Genomic DNA, 18,712 nt, shown 5'->3' with positions numbered 1-18,712 from the left:
TTGGAGGAGGTTGGAGGGATTGCCACACACACAGCAGGGGAACAGCTGACGTTACTGAACCCCAATAACAGAGGAGGGACTGTTGACTGTGCGTACAGCACTTCTGGACGGCAACTGGCGGTGTTGGAGCCCAGGGACAGGTGGAGGAGGAAGGAGGAGGTAGGAGGGATTGCCACACACACAGCAGGGGAACAGCTGACGTTACTGAACCCCAATAACAGAGGAGCGACTGTTGACTGTGCGTACAGCACTTCTGGACGGCAACTAGCGGTGTTGGAGCCCAGGGACAGGTGGAGGAGGAGGAGTTTGGATGAGGTTGGAGGAGGTTGGAGGGATTGCCACACACACAGCAGGGGAACAGCTGACGTTACTGAACCCCAATAACAGAGGAGGGACTGTTGACTGTGCGTACAGCACTTCTGGACGGCAACTGGCGGTGTTGGAGCCCAGGGACAGGTGGAGGAGGTAGGAGGAGGTAGGAGGGATTGCCACACACACAGCAGGGGAACAGCTGACGTTACTGAACCCCAATAACAGAGGAGGGACTGTTGACTGTGCGTACAGCACTTCTGGACGGCAACTGGCGGTGTTGGAGCCCAGGGACAGGTGGAGGAGGAGGAGGTAGGAGGAGGTTGGAGGAGGTTGGAGGGATTGCCACACACACAGCAGGGGAACAGCTGACGTTACTGAACCCCAATAACAGAGGAGGGACTGTTGACTGTGCGTACAGCACTTCTGGACGGCAACTGGCGGTGTTGGAGCCCAGGGACAGGTGGAGGAGGAAGGAGGAGGTAGGAGGGATTGCCACACACACAGCAGGGGAACAGCTGACGTTACTGAACCCCAATAACAGAGGAGGGACTGTTGACTGTGCGTACAGCACTTCTGGACGGCAACTGGCGGTGTTGGAGCCCAGGGACAGGTGGAGGAGGAGGAGGTAGGAGGAGGTTGGAGGAGGTTGGAGGGATTGCCACACACACAGCAGGGGAACAGCTGACGTTACTGAACCCCAATAACAGAGGAGGGACTGTTGACTGTGCGTACAGCACTTCTGGACGGCAACTGGCGGTGTTGGAGCCCAGGGACAGGTGGAGGAGGAAGGAGGAGGTAGGAGGGATTGCCACACACACAGCAGGGGAACAGCTGACGTTACTGAACCCCAATAACAGAGGAGGGACTGTTGACTGTGCGTACAGCACTTCTGGACGGCAACTGGCGGTGTTGGAGCCCAGGGACAGGTGGAGGAGGAGGAGGTAGGAGGAGGTTGGAGGAGGTAGGAGGGATTGCCACACACACAGCAGGCGAACAGCTGACGTTACTGAACCCCAATAACAGAGGAGCGACTGTTGACTGTGCGTACAGCACTTCTGGACGGCAACTAGCGGTGTTGGAGCCCAGGGACAGGTGGAGGAGGAGGAGTTTGGATGAGGTTGGAGGAGGTTGGAGGGATTGCCACACACACAGCAGGGGAACAGCTGACGTTACTGAACCCCAATAACAGAGGAGGGACTGTTGACTGTGCGTACAGCACTTCTGGACGGCAACTGGCGGTGTTGGAGCCCAGGGACAGGTGGAGGAGGAAGGAGGAGGTAGGAGGGATTGCCACACACACAGCAGGGGAACAGCTGACGTTACTGAACCCCAATAACAGAGGAGCGACTGTTGACTGTGCGTACAGCACTTCTGGACGGCAACTAGCGGTGTTGGAGCCCAGGGACAGGTGGAGGAGGAGGAGTTTGGATGAGGTTGGAGGAGGTTGGAGGGATTGCCACACACACAGCAGGGGAACAGCTGACGTTACTGAACCCCAATAACAGAGGAGGGACTGTTGACTGTGCGTACAGCACTTCTGGACGGCAACTGGCGGTGTTGGAGCCCAGGGACAGGTGGAGGAGGAGGAGGTAGGAGGAGGTTGGAGGAGGTAGGAGGGATTGCCACACACACAGCAGGGGAACAGCTGACGTTACTGAACCCCAATAACAGAGGAGCGACTGTTGACTGTGCGTACAGCACTTCTGGACGGCAACTAGCGGTGTTGGAGCCCAGGGACAGGTGGAGGAGGAGGAGTTTGGATGAGGTTGGAGGAGGTTGGAGGGATTGCCACACACACAGCAGGGGAACAGCTGACGTTACTGAACCCCAATAACAGAGGAGCGACTGTTGACTGTGCGTACAGCACTACCAGGCAACAACTAGCGGTGTTGGAGCCCAGGGACAGCAGTAGAAGCAGAGGAACACAATGTAGGCCGAAGCCTGATTGGAGAAAGGGAACCTTTAACCCCCCCCCCCAAGGCATTTGTAGCTGAAAGAGCCAGCTTGTGCAGCTCAAAAGATGCAAAAGGAAAAGGTGGCTCTTTTAATTATGCTCCTTGCAAGCACAGAACTAAACACTTATAAAATGTGTCCCCTGAAACCGTGAAACTGTCCCGGAGGTGGGACTTTCCTTCGTAATATGACGCAGCACAGCTGTCATTCCTACCCCCTCGGCGCCGTGCCCCGGCTCCTCATCGTTGTTTGATTCCGTCCCGGAGCCTGCGCTGTTAGGTTATCCCTTGGCCAGGCACACTTAGCGCTGCCCATCTTCTGACATCATTTGGTGTCAGGCTGGCTGCGCTTGTGCGGCCGCGCTGTCCGAGAGCCCGCCTCGCAGTGTGGTCTAATGTAATCCCACCGCGGGCCTGGGATCAGTGGCCATGCGCAGTGCATATCCTCGCCTCTCGCTCCCCTCCCTACGGCTTTTTCAGACTGTGCGCTGCCACGGCCGTGGCATGCTATTACGGATCAGCTGGCACCGCACAGTCTGAAGAAGCCGTAGGGAGTGGAGCGAGAGGCGAGGATATGCACTGCGCATGGCCACTGATCCCAGGCCCGCGGTGGGATTACATTAGACCACACTGCGAGGCGGGCTCTCGGACAGCGCGGCCGCACAGGCGCAGCCAGCCTGACACCAAATGATGTCAGAAGATGGGCAGCGCTAAGTGTGCCTGGCCAAGGGATAACATAACAGCGCAGGCTCCGGGACGGAATCAAACAACGATGAGGAGCCGGGGCACGGCGCCGAGGGGGTAGGAATGACAGCTGTGCTGCGTCATATTACGAAGGAAAGTCCCACCTCCGGGACGGTTTTACGGTATCAGTGGACACATTTTATAAGTGTTAAGTTCTGCGTGTGCAAGGAGCATAATGAAAATAGCTACCTTTTCCTTGTGCAGCATTACTGCTGCACAAGGTGGCTCTTTCAGTAACAAACGCCTTGGGGGGGGGGGGGGACAGGTTCCCTTACATTTCAGTTGTGTCAGCGTGGCGGTCGCAGGACACATTGCCGGCTACACAGCTGGGGATCAGCTGACGTTACTGAAACCCAATAACACTGGGTCGTATGTTTTGACTGTGCAGATGGCACTTCTGAGCCTCAACTGGCGTTGTTGGAGCCCAGGAATGTAAGTTCAGGTGGTTGAAAGATGAACACAACAGGAGACCTGGATAACGTATACAGTGACCTAATTATTTAATCAGGAGGAGGAGTGGCAAATTCCTGCGAGATCCAGGCCTTGTTCATTTTCAGGAAAGTAAGCCGGTCAACGTTATCGGAGGATAGTCGCATGCGACGGTCAGTTAGTACACCACCTGCAGCACTAAAGACACGTTCCGATAATACACTGGCCGCAGGGCAAGACAGCACCTCCAATGCATACTGGCTTAGCTCTGGCCATGTATCCAGCTTTGAGACCCAAAACTTGAAAGGGGAAGAGCCGTCTGGGAGTACAGCAAGAGGGCAAGACATGTAGTCTGTCACCATCTGACGGAACCGTTGCCTCCTGCTGACTGGAGCCGTCTGTGATGGTGTAGACTTTTGTGGGGGGCACACAAAACTGTGCCACAGTTGGGCCATACTGGTCTTGCCTTGGGCAGAGGCACTGCTTCTGCTCCCTCTTTGTGCAGAGCCTCCACCACTGCCTGGACGCACTGAGCTGCTTTGGAATGCACTAGCAGCACTTCTCTCAGTTGGAATGGAGAAGATGATGGAACTGACCAGTGTGTCTTGGTACTCCCGCATTTTTCGCTCCCGGTTCAACGGTGTGATGAGGCTTTCTACGTTGTCCCGGTAGCGAGGATCGAGGAGGGTGAACACCCAGTAATCAGACATGTTGAGAATGTGGTCGATGCGGCGGTCGTTTCTCAGGCACTGCAGCATGTAATCCACCATGTGCTGCAGACTGCCAACTGCCCAAGAAACGCTGTCCCCAGCTGGAGGCGTGATCTCTGCCCGCTCGTCATCACCCCACCCTCGCTGTACACACTGAGTACTGGACAATTGTGTAACTCCCTCCTCTGGACGGATGTCTTCCTCCTCCATTGACTCCTCCTCATCCTCCTCACAAACTGTCCCCTGCCTACGCGTTTGTGAGGAACCACGTGGCGCTGACTGTCCAGAAGATGATGGAAGTGGTGAATCCTCATCCTCCACCTCTTCCACAACATCATCCCTTAGCGCTTGCAGTGATTTTTCAAGCAGGCAGATAAGGGGGACAGTCATGCTGACTAGTGCATCATCTGCACTCGCCATCCGCGTGGAATAATCGAAGGGACGCAAAACCTGGCAGACATCCTTCATAGTGGCCCACTCTGTGGTTGTGAAGTCTGTACGGCGCTGACTGCGACTTTTGTGCGCCTGATACAGCTGGTACTCCATTACAGCTTGCTGCTGCTCACACAACCGCTCCAACATATGTAACGTGGAATTCCACCTGGTAGGTAGGTCACATATGATGCGATGTTCCGGCAGGCGGTGTCGGCGCTGCAGAGCCGCAATGCGCGCTTTTGCCGTGCTGGAACGCCGCAAGTGAGCACACTCTAGGCGGACCTTGTGCAGCAGTGCATCAAGATCCGGATAGTCCCTCAAAAAACTCTGCACGACCAAATTGAGCACATGTGCCAGACATGGGATGTGAGTGAGGTTGCCGAGGCCCAGGGCTGCCACCAGATTTCGGCCATTATCACACACTACCATGCCTGGCTGGAGATTCGCTGGCTCAAACCACACATCGCTCTCCTGCTTGATGGCATTCCAGAGCTCCTGCGCTGTGTGGCTACGATTCCCCAAAAAAATTAATTTCAAGACGGCCTGTTGACGTTTGGCCACGGCTGTGCTCATGTCGGTCGTAACAGGTACACGTTCATCACGGGTCCATGTGGAGGTGGACTGTGACGGCTCCTGCAGCGATGATTCTGAGGAACTGGTGTAAGAGGAGGAGTCAATGCGTACAGAATGGATTCCTGCAATCCTTGGAGTGGGCAGGACACGTCCTGCGCCACTCGCACGGTCTGTACCCGGCTCAACTACATTAACCCAATGGGCAGTGAGGGAAAGGTATCGCCCCTGTCCATGTTGACTGGTCCACGCATCGGTGGTGAGGTGGACCTTGCTACTGACGGCGTTCAGTAGCGCATGTTTTATGTGTCCCTCCACATGCTTGTGCAGGGCAGGGACGGCTTGCCTGCTGAAGTAAAAGCGGCTGGGCACACTGTACTGTGGGACTGCCAATGACATCAAGTCACGGAAGCTGTCAGTCTCCACCAGCCTGAATGACAGCATTTCCAGTGACAGAAGTTTGGCAATGCCTGCAGTCAGAGCCTGTGCTCGTGGGTGGTTTGACGAGAAAGGCCGCCTTTTCTCCCATGCCTGTACTACCGATGGCTGTAGACTGGGCTGGGAGTGTGGGGTTGACTGGGAAAGTGGTGCTGCGGGTGGAATTACAGCGGGTCTCTGGACAACAGGGCCAGAGGTTCTTCCACGGCGATCCTGGGAGGAAGCCGAACCAGCTGCGTGTGAGCTAGAGGAAGAGGCAACACGAGCTGAAGAGGTGGTAGCTGCCGCTGTTGGTTGGCCTAGCTCTTCAGTGTGTTTGTCTAACTCCGCCGGGTGCCTGTTGCGCACATGTTTCCACATGTTGGAGGTATTGAGGTTGGCGACTTTTTGACCTCTTTTGATTTTTTGATGACACACCTTGCATCTGACATAGCAAATGTCATCTGCAACTGTGTCAAAAAAGGACCAGGCACTGCAAGTCTTGGGAGCCCCCCTTTTGACTTTTGGAAGAGACATGCTCCTTACGGGTGCCAAAGCGGAGGCTGCAGGATCCGCAGTCTTCCCCCTCCCTCTCCCTCTTTGGACCGTACGGGGAATCTCTTCCTCAGAGCTGCTCCCACCACCTTCCTGTCCCTGACGCCAAGATGGGTCAAGGACCTCGTCATCCACACTACCCTCTGCCCCCAACTGCTCCTCCCGGGTAGTCTCAGCAGCAGAGCACGCACCAGTAAGTGGCACCTGAGTGTCATCATCAGCTGATGCGGCCTGCGATGTGGTGAACGGAGCCACTGGCCCACCCGCCTCTTCAGACTCAGAGAGAAAAAGCTGTTGGGCATCACTGCACCCTGCCTCTTCTTCCATTTCTCCAATGCTGCTTGGCTGGCCCCCTGTTTCCAAGCCAAGAGATTCAGAGAACAGAAGTAGAGACGGCTCCTGTCCTGGGCTCTCTGTCTGCCTGGGCAATTTGGCAGGTGGTGAAGAGACAGATGGCTGCTCTCCAGTGCTCTGTGTCTGAGAGGATGTGGCACTAATGGAAGTTGATGCATTAGCTGCCATCCATCCCACAACGGCTTCAATTTGGTCTTCACGCAGCAGCGGTGTACGGCGCTCGGCGACAAAGCTGCGCATGAACGACTGTTCCCTCGTGAAAGTGGGTGCTGATGAGTCACCGGTGCCCGCAGCGGGCACAGAATCCCCACGTCCCCTCCCTGCTCCGCGCCCACGCCCACGTGCCTTACTCACTGCCTTCTTCATCGTGGTTGACTGATAAAGAAAAGCAGAAAAGTACTAACGGCTTTGTGTGCTTATTCCTGAAAAACTCCTCCTAACAGGTATAAGAAACACTAATTAGCTAAAGTGTGGACTAGACTTTAATATGAGTTAATGTGGCCTACACAAATGTAAAGTGGTGTAACTGGTGTGTTTGGTGAACTTTATTATTTATTTCTTTTTTGGGGGCTGAACTGACAACGGATAGAGCTGCAGTCACACGGAGACCGTGCAGACAGACGTTAACGGCGCTGTAAGGCCCAAAAACCCTCCTCTACTTTATCCTATGTAGTGTTTTTCCACAAATTAGCTGGAGACGGGTGGAAAGACACTAATAGGATTTTTTTAAATTAATTAGCAGCAGACTACAGTACTTGAAAAAAAATTAAAATTGATTTGGCGGTATGACGCAGTTAACAACCCTGAGCTGGAGACAACCAAGCTACGGCTGCTCACAGACTACAGGGCGAGCTGCAGTCACACGGAGACCGTGCAGACAGCCGTAAACGGCGCTGCAAGGCCCAAAAACCCTCCTCTACTTTATCCTATGTAGTGTTTTTCCACAAATTAGCTGGAGACGGGTGGAAAGACACTAATAGGATTTTTTTAAATTAATTAGCAGCAGACTACAGTACTTGAAAAAAAATTAAAATTGATTTGGCGGTATGACGCAGTGAACAACCCTGAGCTGGAGACAACCAGGCTATAGCTGCTCACAGACTACAGGGCGAGCTGCAGTCACACGGAGACCGTGCAGACAGCCGTAAACGGCGCTGCAAGGCCCAAAAACCCTCCTCTACTTTATCCTATGTAGTGTTTTTCCACAAATTAGCTGGAGACGGGTGGAAAGACACTAATAGGATTTTTTTAAATTAATTAACAGCAGACTACAGTACTTGAAAAAAAATTAAAATTGATTTGGCGGTATGACGCAGTGAACAACCCTGAGCTGGAGACAACCAAGCTACGGCTGCTCACAGACTACAGGGCGAGCTGCAGTCACACGGAGACCGTGCAGACAGCCGTAAACGGCGCTGCAAGGCCCAAAAACCCTCCTCTACTTTATCCTATGTAGTGTTTTTCCACAAATTAGATGGAGACGGGTGGAAAGACACTAATAGGAATTATTTGAAAAAATGTGCAGCAGCCTGCACTACTTCAAAAAAAAAAAAAAAAAAGGACAGTATGAGGCAATGAACCACCCTCCCTGAACTGAATACAACCAGCTATGGATGGCCTATGTGGCTGCACTCAGACTAGAGAGTGGGCTGCACTCACACACACACACACAGAGAGACCTTGCAGATCGCTGTGAAAACAGCGCTACAAGGCAAAAGCAAGGTGAATAGTAGGTGAACACAGCGGTTGCTAAATTAGCCTTTGGAAAGCACAAAGAAGCAAATCGCTATCTCTAAACTGTCCCTCAGTCAGCAAACAGCGTCCTGTCACTAACTGAATTCACAGCAGAGTGATCGCAAAATGGCGCCAGCGACTTTTAAACTGCATCATGACATCATTTCAGCAGCCAATCACAGCCTTGCCAGTACTTTCATGCCCTCCATGCTAAACAGGATGTGCCCACACTTGGAATCTTTCTCATTGGCTGAATTTCTGAATTTTGAATCATGGAACTTCCGATTCCGGTATCCGATACGCGCCAAGTATCGGAATCCCGGTATCGGAATTCCGATACCGCTAGTATCGGCCGATACCCGATACTTGCGGTATCGGAATGCTCAACACTACTCATTACAACATCATACGGCAGAGAGTTCCATAGTCTCACTGCTCTTACAGTAAAGAATCCGCGTCTGTTATTATGCTTAACCCTTCTTTCCTCCAGACGTAGAGGATGCCCCCTTGTCCCTGTCTCAGGTCTATGATTAAAAAGATCATCAGAAAGGTCTTTGTACTGTCCCCTCATATATTTATACATTAAAATAAGATCACCCCTTAGTCTTCGTTTTTCCAAACTAAATAGCCCCAAGTGTAATAACCTATCTTGGTATTGCAGACCCCCCAGTCCTCTAATAACCTTGGTCGCTCTTCTCTGCACCCGCTCCAGTTCAGCTATGTCTTTCTTATACACCGGAGACCAGAACTGTGCACAGTATTCTAAGTGTGGTCGAACTAGTGACTTGTATAGAGGTAAAATTATGTTCTCCTCATGAGCATCTATATGCCTCTTTTAATACATCCCATTATTTTATTTGCCTTTGTAGCAGCTGCCTGACACTGGCCACTGAATATGAGTTTGTCATCCACCCATATACCCAGGTCTTTTTCAATGACGGTTTTGCCCAGAGTTTTAGAATTAAGCACATAGTTATACATCTTATTACTTCTACCCAAGTGCATGACCTTACATTTATCCCCATTAAAGCTCATTTGCCATTTATCAGCCCAAGCTTCTAGTTTACATAAATCATCCTGTAATATAAAATTGTCCTCCCCTGTATTGATTACCCTGCAGAGTTTAGTGTCATCTGCAAATATTGAAATTCTACTCTGAATGCCCCCTACAAGGTCATTAATAAATATGTTAAAAAGAAGAGGGCCCAATACTGACCCCTGTGGTACCCCACTGCTAACCGTGACCCAGTCCGAGTGTGCTCCATTAATAACCACCCTTTGTTTCCTATCCCTGAGCCAGCTCTCAACCCACTTACACATATTTTCCCCTATCCCCATTACTCTCATTTTATGTAACAACCTTTTGTGTGGCACCGTATCAAAAGCTTTGGAAAAGTCCATATATACTACGTCCACTGGGTTCCCTTGGTCCAGTCCGGAACTTACCTCTTCATAGAAGCTGATCAAATTAGTCTGACATGAACGGTCCCTAGTAAACCCGTGCTGATACTGGGTCATAAGGTTATTCCTCTTCAGATACTCCAGTATAGTATCCCTTAGAATGCCCTCCAGGATTTTACCCACAGTAGAGGTTAAGCTTACTGGCCTATAATTACGGAGTTCAGTTTTTGCCCCTTTTTTGAATATTGGCACCACATTTGCTATACGCCAGTCCTGTGGTACAGACCCTGTTATTATGGAGTCTTTAAAGATTAAAAATAATGGTCTATCAATGACTGTACTTAGTTCCTGCAGTACTCGGGGGTGTATCCCATCCGGGCCCGGAGATTTGTCAATTTTTGTGATTTTTAGACGCCGCCGTACTTCCTGCTGGGTTAAGCAGGTGACATTTAATGGGGAATTTTTATCACTAGTCATTTTGTCTGCCATGGGATTTTCTTTTGTAAATACTGATGAAAAAAAGTCATTTAGCATATTGGCTTTTTCCTCATCCTCATCCACCATTTCACCTAGACTATTTTTAAGGGGGCCAACACTGTCATTTTTTAGTTTCTTACTATTTATATAGTTAAAGAATATTTTGGGATTGTTTTTACTCTCTCTGGCAATGAGTCTCTCTGTCTCAATCTTTGCTGCCTTGATTTGCTTTTTACAGAATTTATTTAATTTTCTGTATTTATTTAATGCCTCCTCACTACCTACTTCCTTTAATTCTCTAAATGCTTTCTTTTTGTCCCTTATTGCGCCCCTTACAGCTCTATTTAGCCATATTGGTTTCCTCCTATTTCTAGTATGTTTATTCCCATACGGTATATACTGTGCACAGGTCCTATCCAGGATGCTAATAAATGTCTCCCATTTTCTTTGTGTATTTTTGTGTCTCAGGATATCGTCCCAGTTAATTGCACCAAGATTCTCTCTCATCCGTTGGAAATTTGCCCTCCTGAAGTTTAGTGTCCTTGTCACCCCCCTACTACCCATCTTATTAAAGGTTACATGAAAACTTATTATTTTGTGATCACTATTCCCCAAGTGACCCCCAACCCTTATATTTGATATGCGGTCTGGCCTGTTGGTTAATATTAGGTCTAGCAGTGCCCCCCTCCTTGTTGGGTTCTGAACCAGTTGTGAAAGGTAATTGTCTCTCATAGTTGTCAAAAACCGATTACCTTTGCTGGAACTGCAGGTTTCTGTTCCCCAATCTATTTCAGGGTAGTTGAAGTACCCCATAATAATGACTTCTCCTTGAGTCGCAGCTTTATCTATTTGCTTTACGAGAATATTCTCCATTGCTTCCATTAGTTTTGGAGATTTATAACAAACCCCTATCAGTAATTTATTATTTTTTCCCCCTCCCCTTATCTCCACCCACAGAGACTCTACATTTTCATTAAATTCACCTATATTATCACGCAGGATGGGTTTTAAGGAAGATTTTACATATAGACACACCCCTCCCCCTCGCTTATCTGTACGGTCATTTCTGAACAGGCTATAGCCCTGCAAGTTAACAGCCCAGTCATGGCTCTCATCCAGCCACGTCTCAGATATCCCCACCATGTCATAATTATGCTCCAACAACATTAGTTCTAATTCATCCATTTTGTTGGCGAGGCTTCTGGCATTAGTATACATGCACTTGATGTTACTCTCTGTACCTCTATTCTTTCTTAAATTACTAACTGTTCTAACCCCACCCCCCATGCCACCGCCACCCCCAACTTCCTTATTTGTGCCCAGGTCTCTATCTGCACTATCTTCCCCTCCTATAAAATGAATACCCTCCCCCCCAATCCCTAGTTTAAACACTCCTCCAACCTTCTAACCATTTTCTCCCCCAGCACAGCTGCCCCTTCCCCATTGAGGTGCAGCCCGTCCCTAGCGTAGAGCCTGTAGCCAACTGAGAAGTCGGCCCAGTTCTGCAGGAACCCAAACCCCTCCTTCCTACACCAATTCTTGAGCCACTTATTAACCTCCCTAATCTCCCGTTGCCTCTCTGGCGTGGCACATGGTACAGGCAGTATTTCGGAAAATACCACGTTGGAGGTCCTTGCTTTCAGCTTGCAGCCTAATTCCCTGAAATCATCTTTAAGGACCTTCCACCTACCTCTAACTTTGTCATTTGTGCCAATGTGCACCATGACCGCTGGGTCCTCACCAGCCCCTCCCAGTAATCTGTCCACCCGATCAGCGATGTGTCGGACTCGAGCGCCAGGTAGGCAGCACACCGTCCGACGATCCCTGTCTTTGTGACAGATTGCCCTATCTGTTCCCCTAATAATTGAGTCCCCCACTACCAGCACCTGTCTGGCCTGCCCTGCTCTCCTTTTTCCCTCCTTACTGGAGCAGTCACTCCTCCGGCTTTCAGAGGACATGCCTGGCTGCAGCAGTGCTACCCCTGTACTGGCACCCCCCTCATCTGCCAACTTAGCAAACTTATTGGGGTGTGCCAGATCAGGACTAGCCTCCCTGGCACTCTTCCCTCTACCCCGCCTTCTATCTGTCACCCTGCTAACTGCCACACTGTCCTGCAGCTCCATCCTACCATCCCCCTCCTCATCTATCCCATTGAGCGTCTGCTCTGTGAGCAGAAGACTCCTCTCCATATTGTCTATGGATCTCAGTGTTGCCAGCTGCACATTTAGATCCAGTATCTGGGTTTCCAAATGCACAATGTGCTCACATCTCGCACAGCAGTATGCACCCTCGACCAGCTGGTCAAGGACTGCATACATGTGGCAAGATGTGCACTGGATGGCATTAACAATTGTGGAGCACATTTCCTAATGGGGATTGCACCACACAGAAACGTTAATTAAAAATAAATACAAAGTATTAATTAAACCAAAAAAAACGAAAAAAAAAAAACAGAAGCAATTCCTCCCTTGGAAACTCCCTGATTCCAAAGTCACTGAATCACAAGTCACACACTTACCGCCGTTCACACTTACGCTCAGGTCACACTCAGCTCGCTCACACTCGCTGTGCTGAAGATTTATAGATTTTTTTTTTTCCTCTCTATCTCCCCTCAACAGCAATCCACCTTGCTGTTCAGATGCACTTCCAAAATGTTGAATGGCTGTAGAGTGTCCTGTGCTACTGTAGCACCCCTACTACTTGCATTAACCCCTTTACCCCCAAGGGTGGTTTACACGTTAATGACCAGGCCAATATTTACAATTCTGACCACTGTCTCTTTATGAGGTAAGAAGTCTGGAACGCTTCAACAGATCCCAGTGATTCTGACATTGTTTTCTCGTGACATATTGTACTTCATGATAGTGGTAAAATTTCTTTGATATTACCTGCGTTTATTTTTTAAAAAAAATGGAAATTTGGCGAAAATTTCGCAATTTTCCAACTTTGAAGTTTTATGCCCTAAATCACAGAGATATGTCACACAAAATACTTAATAAGTAACATTTCCCACATGTCTACTTTACATCAGTACAATTTTGGAACCAACATTTTTTTTTTCGTTAGGGAGTTATAAGGGTTAAAATTTGAAACATTTCTCATCATTTGTACACCATTTTTTTTTTTTTAGGGACCACATCACATTTGAAGTCATTTTGAGGGGTCTATATGATAGAATGGTGTCACACTTGGGTATTTTCTAAAAACTGCACCCCTCAAGGTGCTCAAAACCACATTCAAGAAGTTTATTAACCCTTCGGGTATTTCACAGGAATTTTTAGAATGTAAAATTAACATTTAACTTTTTTTCACAAAAAATTTACTTCAGCTCCAATTTGTTTTATTTTACTATTTTACCAAGTGTAAGAGGGTAAATTGGACCCCAAAAGTTGTTGTACAATTTGTCCTGAGTACGCCGATACCCCACATGTGGGGGTAAACCACTGTTTGGGCGCATGGCAGAGCTCGGAAGGGAAGGAGCGCCGATTGACTTTTCAATGCAAAATTGACTGGAATAGAGTTGGAGATGGGACGCCATGTTGCGTTTGGAGAGCCCCTGATGTGCCTAAACATTGAAATCCCCCACAAGTGACACCTAGACCCCCTAAGGAACTTATCTAGATGTGTGGTGAGCACTTTGACCACCAAGTGCTTCACAGAAGTTTATAATGTAGAGCCGTAAAAATAAAAAATCATATTTTTTTTTACAAAAATGATCTTTGACACCAATTTTTTATTTTCCCAATGGTAGCAGAGAAATTGGACCCCAAAAGTTGTTGCCAATTTGTCCTGAGTACGCTGATACCCCATATGTTTGGGTAAACCCCTTTGGGTGCACGGGAGAGCTTGGAAGGGAAGGAGCGCTGTTTTACTTTTTCAACGCAGAATTGGATGGAATTGAGATCGGGGCCATGTCGCATTTGGAGAGCCCCTGATGTGCCTAAACAGTGGAAACCCCCAATTCTAAATTAAACCCTAACCCAAACAAACACCTAATCCCAACCATACCCCTAACCCCAACACACCCCTAACTCCAACACACCCCTAACCCTAATCCCAACCATAACCCTAACCACACCTCTAACCCTGACACATCCCAACCCTAATCCCAACCGTAAATGTAATCCAAACCCCAACCCTAATGGGAAAATGGAAATAAAGACATTTTTTTTATTTTATTATTTTTCCCTAACTAAGGGGGTGATGAAGTGGGGTTTGATTTACTTTTATAGTGTTTTTTTCAGCGGATATTTATGATTGGCAGCTGTCACACACTAAAAGACTCTTTTTATTGCAAAAAATAGGTTTTTGCGTCACAACATTTTGAGAGCTATAATTTTTCCATATTTTGGTCCACAGAGTCATGTGAGGTCTCTTTTTTTTTGCGGGACGAGTTGTCGTTTTTATTGGTACCTTTCTCGGGCACGTGACATTTTTTTAATCGCTTTTTATTTCGATTTTTGTGAGGCAGAATGACCAAAAACCAACTATTCATGAATTTCTTTTTTTTTGGGGGGGGGGAGGGGCGTTCATACCGTTCCGCGTTTGGTAAAATTGATAAGGCAGTTTTATTCTTCGGGTCAGTACGATTACAGCGATACCTCATTTATATCATTTTTAATGTTTTGCCGCTTTTATACGATGAAAACTATTTTATATAAAAAATAATTATTTTTGCATCGCTTTATTCTGAGGACTATAACTATTTTATTTTTTCACTGATGATGCTGTATGTCGGCTCATTTTTTGCGGGACAAGATGACGTTTTCAGGGGTACCATGGTTATTTATATCCGTCTTTTTGATCGCGTCTTATTCCACTTTTTGTTCGGCGGTATGATAATAAAGCGTTGTTTTTTGCCTCTTTTTTTACGGTGTTCACTGAAGGGGTTAACTAGTGGGACAGTTTTATAGGTCGGTCGTTACGGATGCGGGATACTAAATATGTGTACTTTTATTGTTTTTTGTTTTTTTTATTTAGATAAACAAATGTATTCGTTGGAACAATATTTTTTTTTCTTTATTTAGGATTTTTTTTTTTTTACACATGAAAATTATATATATATATATATATATATATATATATATATATATATATATATATATATATATATATACACACACACACACACACATACTAGATGGTGGCCCGATTCTAACGCATCGGGTATTCTAGAATATTTATGTATGTATATAGCAGCCACATAGTATATAGCACAGGCCACGTAGTATATAGGAGGCATGTAGTATATGGCAAATAGTACGTGGCCTGTGCTATATACTATGTGGCTGCTATATACATACATACATATTGTAGAATACCCGATGAGTTAATACAGGCCACGCAGTACATAACACAGCCCACGTACTATATAGCACAGCCCACGCAATATATAGCAGCCACACAGTATATAACACAGGCCAAGCAGTATATAACACAGGGCACGTAGTATATAGCACACCCACGCAGTATACAACACTGCCCATGTAGTATATAGCACAGCCCCCGTAGTATATCACACAGCCCATGTAGTATATAACACAACCCACGCAGTGTATAGCACAGCCCCGCAGTATATCACACAGCCCACATAGTATATAACACTGGCCATGTAGTATATAGCACAGCCCCCGCAGTATATCACACAGCCCACGCAGTATATCACACTGCCCATGTAGTATATAGCACAGCCCCCGCAGTATATAGCACAGCCCCCGCAGTATATCGCACATCCCACGCAGTATATAGCACAGCCCCGCAGTATATCACACTGCCCACGTAGCATATAGCACAGCCCACGCAGTATATAGCACAGCCCACGCAGTATATAGCACAGCCCACGCAGTATATAGCACAGCCCACGCAGTATATCACACTGGCCATGTAGTATATAGCACAGCCCCCGCAGTATATCGCACAGCCCACGCAGTATATCGCACAGCCCACGCAGTATATCGCACAGCCCACGCAGTATATCGCACAGCCCACGCAGTATATCGCACAGCCCACGCAGTATATCGCACAGCCCACGCAGTATATCGCACAGCCCACGCAGTATATCGCACAGCCCACGCAGTATATCGCACAGCCCACGCAGTATATCGCACAGCCCACGCAGTATATCGCACAGCCCACGCAGTATATCCCACAGCCCACGCAGTATATCACACAGCCCATGTAGTATATAGCACAGCCCCCGCAGTATATCACACAGCCCATGCAGTATTTAGCAGTGTGGGCACCATATCCCTGTTAAAAAAAATAATTAAAATAAAAAAGTTCTATAGTCACCCACCGGGATCCACCGAAGCTCCGCCGAGCTGCGCGCGGCTGCCGCCATCTTCCGTTCCCAGGATGCATTGCGAAATTACCCAGAAGACTTAGCAGTCTCGCGAGACCGCTAAGTCTTCTGGGTAATTTCGCAATGCATCTCTGGGAACGGAAGATGGCGGCAGCCGCATGCGGCTTGGTGGACTACGGAGGGTGAGAATAGCAGGTTTTTTGTAACATTACAATTTTTGTACTATTGATGCCGCATAGGCAGCATCAATAGTAAAAAGTTGGGGACACACAGGGTTAATAGCAGCGGTAACGGAGTGCATTACCCATGGCACAACGCGATCCGTTACCGCTGCCATTAACCCTGCGTGAGCACTGACTGGAGGGGACTCGGGAGTATGGAGTGGGCACCGGGCACTGACTGCGGGGAGTAAGGGGCGGCCATTTTGCCGCCGGACTGTGCCTGTCGCTGATTGGTCGTGGCCGTTTTGCCGCCAGACAGACGGAAGTGACCCTTAGACAATTACCGTAGATAATAAATATATATATATATATATATATATATATATATACATACATACATACATACACACACATACTATATATATATATATATATATATATATATATATATATATATATATATATATATATATATATATAATTATTTTTTTTTTTACTTTGTCCCAGGGTGGGACATCATGTTATAGTGTCAGATCGCTGATCTGACACTTTGCACAGCACTGTGTTAGATCAGCGATTTGACAGGCAGTGCTGCAGGCATGTTGGCGCATGCTCTGAGCAGGCGCTTGCAAGCCACCTCCATGCAGGACCCGGAAGGAGCCCAGCAGCCATTTTGGATCCGGGGCCTGCAGGGAGGAGGACGTAGGAGACCCTCTGAACAACGCGATCACATCGCATTGTTCCAAGGGTCTCAGGGAAGCACGCAGGGAGCTGGTTTGGCGCTTTCCTCCTAAGCTTTGCACTGTGCCTCAATAGTTTTTGACCACATATGGGGTATCAATGTACTCAATAGCAAATGGACCCCAAAATTTGTGCAATTTCTCCTGTTAACCTTGTGAAAATGCAAAATTTGGGGTTAAAAAAACATTTTTGAACGAAAAAAAAAATATATATATATTTTCACAGCTCAACGTTATAAACTTTAAAGCACCTGTTGGTTCAAGGTGCTCAATAGACTTCTATATAGGTAAGGCTAGGTTCACATTGCGTTAATGGGTTAACGCTAACGGACTGCGTTGCATGGCGAAATTGTCGCAATTAACGCTATGCAACGGGTCCGTTAGCGCACCCATTGACGGCAATGTGAATCTGATCTCTAGCACATCGCTAGCGCATGCCATTTTCGGCACGCGCTAGCGATGTGCCGTTATTTTCTGACGCACCTCGGACGCTGCAAATCGGGGATGGATCTGCGCTAGCGGGATCGGCAAACGTGATCCCTATAGATACATTGCGTTAGCGCAATCCACTAGCGCTATGCGCTTAACGGATTGCCCTAACTCAATGTGAACCCAGCCTTACCTGAGGGGTCAAGTTTCCAAAATGGTGTCACTTGTGGGGGATTTTCACTGTTTAGGCACATCTGGGGCTCTCCAAAAGCAACATGGCGTCCGCTTATAATGTCAGCAAATTTTAAATTCAAAAAGTCAAATGCTGCTCCTTCCCTTCCGAGCCCTGCCGTGTGCCCAACCAGTGGTTTTCTCCCACATCGGGGCATCAGTGTGCTCAAGCGAAAATGTGCAAAACATTTTGGGGTCCATTTGCTCCTGTTACTCTTGTGAAAGGAAAAAAAAAGTTGGGTCTAAAAGAAAATTTTTTATGAAAAAACAAAGATAAGTGTTCATTTTTTTCCTTCCACATTCCAAAAATTCCTGTGAAGCACCTGAATGGTTAATAAACTTCTTGTATGTGGTTTTGAGCACCTTGAGGGGTGCAGTTTATAGAATGGTGTCACTTTCGGGTATTTTCTGTCATACGGGCCCCTCAAAGTCACTTCAATGTGAGGTGGTTTCTAAAAAACGGTTTTGCAAATTTTGTTGTAAAAATTAGAAATTACTGCTCGACTTTTAACCCTTATAACTTCCTAACAAAAAAGTTATGTATCCAAAATTGTTCGGACGTAAAGTAGACATATGGGGAATGCTATTATTTTGTGTATCATAACTCTGACTTCAGGGTAAAAAACGTTAAACGTTAGAAAATTGCTAAATTTTCACCAAATTTACGTTTTTTTCAACAAAAAAATGTAAACCATATTGAAGAAATGTTACCACTATCATAAAGGAAAATATATGTCACGAAAAAAACAGCCTCAGAATC

At 47.6% G+C, this 18,712-nt stretch overlaps 1 protein-coding gene across 5 annotated transcripts in view; it reads right to left on the bottom strand.

The window, feature by feature from the left end:
- Positions 1-18,712, bottom strand: part of DUSP12 (dual specificity phosphatase 12) — an 86,881-nt gene that overhangs the window by 67,262 nt on the left and 907 nt on the right. The window lies entirely within an intron of this gene.

This window comes from Ranitomeya variabilis, chromosome 8 (genome assembly GCF_051348905.1).
Source record: "Ranitomeya variabilis isolate aRanVar5 chromosome 8, aRanVar5.hap1, whole genome shotgun sequence".
Classification (NCBI taxonomy): Eukaryota; Metazoa; Chordata; class Amphibia; order Anura; family Dendrobatidae; genus Ranitomeya; species Ranitomeya variabilis.
Note: the sequence above shows the minus strand (reverse complement) of the source record. Positions and strands in the feature narration are given on the sequence as shown.